Source organism: Engraulis encrasicolus, chromosome 8 (assembly GCF_034702125.1).
Source record: "Engraulis encrasicolus isolate BLACKSEA-1 chromosome 8, IST_EnEncr_1.0, whole genome shotgun sequence".
NCBI lineage: Eukaryota > Metazoa > Chordata > Actinopteri > Clupeiformes > Engraulidae > Engraulis > Engraulis encrasicolus.
This window is the reverse complement of record NC_085864.1, coordinates 292,501-295,375: the sequence shown is the minus strand read 5'-3', so window position 1 is coordinate 295,375 and position 2,875 is coordinate 292,501.

The following is a 2,875-nucleotide window of genomic DNA, read 5'->3' as shown; positions in this document are numbered from 1 at the left end:
ACACACACACACACACACACACACACACACACACACTAAACCGGAGCCAAACACTTCTTTCCACTTTTTCACCAGTAATCACAGACTCCTGACGCCACGAGGAGGATAGGGACGTCTGTGTGTGCGCACGTGTAGCGTGAAAAGAGATGTATGTGTGTGTCCATCTGTCTGTGTAGGTCCATATGCGTATACATTTGTGTGTGTGTGTGTGTGTGTGTGTGTGTGTGTGTGTGTGTGTGTGTGTGTGTGTGTGTGTGTGTGTGTGTGTGTGTGTGTGTGTGTGTGTGTGTGTGTGTGTGTGTGTGTGTGTGTGTGTGTGTGTGTGTGTGTGTGTCTGTGTAAGAGAGCAGAATGTTAATCCCACTGGAAAGATATGTGTCTCCGTGGCAACATAACAAAAGGTAGTTTTGTTTTTTTCTCCCTTAACCTGCCCAGTTTACTTTCCTTCCGCTCTAACATTCACCTCTTCACACACACACACACACACAGACCTCTTCAACACACACACTAGCCTCCTCTCTCACTCTTCGCCTCGACACAGACGTCCTCCATGCCTCACCCCCCCACCAGTCTGTAGTGTCCCCCCTCACTTTCTCTCCTGCTCTGCCGTGCCTTCAATTCTCTCCTTTTCTGTCTCTCTCCCCCTCTCTCTTTTGCCTTCTCTCTTTCTCTTGCATTTTCTCATTATCCACGTTCTCTCTGGCTCTTCCCTCTCTTCGCCTTTCTTCCTTTCATTTCCACTGTGCGTGAAACATTGAAACAACATCTTTTTTAGGTCATTTTTGGACATCCAATCTTGGTCGACTGAAGTTGCACTGTACGACTCCTGGCGACATATTTTTAAAACAGAATCTTGACTTTCCCAGGACCTTCGGATTAGAGATACTTCGATTGCAAAAGGTGGACATTGATGTCTATTCTACTAAAATGTATCTAATTTTAGATATTATTTTCTTCGGGTGAGAAATAATTATATTCCAAATTGTTACATTGTGGACACCTTTTCTACTAAATTTCATCTAATTTTCGACCATTATGGGTCTACTGTTTCTAGATTAATCATTTTGTGCAGAGCCCAAGTTATTACCTTGCTGTCACTAAAATTGTAAAGACCAAGGCTCCCAGTGATGTCATACCATTGATGTTATGATGTTGTTGAGTCTTTTATGCAAAGAGTGAACAGGCCCACCGCTGGGCCCATCTGCACAAAGAGGCATGCAGTGGTCTGTTCAATTTTAGCTTAGTCCCCTTTGTTCCCCAGAGATCATACTAGTTTAACAGGGAAATGTGTGTGTGTGTGTGTGTGTGTGTGTGTGTGTGTGTGTGTGTGTGTGTGTGTGTGTGTGTGTGTGTGTGTGTGTGTGTGTGTGTGTGTGTGTGTGTGTGTGTGTGTGTGTGTGTGTGTGTGTGTGTGTGTGTGTGTGTGTAAGTCAGTAAGTAAGGCTTGTGATTGCTGCCATTACTGGGTAAACAAACACAGGACATCACAGCTCAACAAAAAATATTTGGGAGGACCAATAATTATTGAGAAACAATACAGTGCCCCAAACAATATTAAAGTAGCAATAATGTGTCTTCTACATAAATACAAAAAAGTTATACTGGTCTGAAGGCTATTCAGGGGTTCACGTGACATCTCCTCCTTAGTCCAGCCCTGGGAATGCTTACCTAGAGCATTATTCCACCTTTGAGTCAAAGTTGAGTCTTTTCTAAATGTCCATGCAGAAACATTATTTTCTTCAGCATTTTAAGAAGCATATAAAAACTGTTTATTGGTTGGGTTATGATGATTGCTATGATTATGATCGTTGCTATCAGAGTGGCAATGACCAAGTCGTAATATGTTTCTAAACACTATCACAGTGCTGTGCTTTTGACGTTTTTTTCAACCAATAATGTGGAGACTGTGTGTGTGTGTGTGTGTGTGTGTGTGTGTGTGTGTGTGTGTGTGTGTGTGTGTGTGTGTGTGTGTGTGTGTGTGTGTGTGTGTGTGTGTGTGTGTGTGTGTGTGTGTGTGTGTAGTCAGTGAGGCGTGTGATTGCTGCCATTACTGAGTAAACAAACACAGGACATCACAGCTGAACAAAAACAAGGCCCTCTTCCTCTTTCCCAGAGCTCCTGCTGACACACACACACATAGCACGCACGCACGCATGCACGCGCACACACACACACACACACACACACACACACACACACACACACACACACACACACACACACACACACACACACACACACACACACACACACACACACACACACACACACTAATCCCCACCCAGCCAGATGTGAGGAGAGAACAGGAGACAGACAGATATTGACACCCAGAGAGAGAGAGAGAGAGAGAGAGAGAGAGAGAGAGAGTCAGAGAGAGAGAGAGAGAGAGAGAGAGAGAGAGAGAGAGAGAGAGAGAGAGAGAGAGAGAGAGAGAGAGAGAGAGTCATGTGCAATGTGTGTGTTGGATTTGGATTATGGATCACTCCCCTGTCTCCTGATCGGACATAGTCACCTGATCCACACAATACAGTTTAAAGAGAGATAGGCAATGAGTTCATTTTTAAAGGGAGAATTAGGCGATGACTTCTTTTTAGGCAATACTGTACCATTTTTTGGAAATATGCTCATTTTACACCTTTCCTTCAGTTACATAGCCTACCGTAATTGAGTTATACCCATCTTCTGTTCTTTCAGACATTCTCTTAGTCTGGTGGTGCTACTTGTTGTTACAAGCTAATAATTAGGGCCTGGGCACCGAAGGCGTGAAGGCCCTATTGTTCTTGCTCTGATTATTATCAGGGCCCGAGCACCGAACGTGCAAGGCCCTATTCTTCTTGCTCAGCTTCTACGTCTTCTTTGTAATACGTTTAAAATT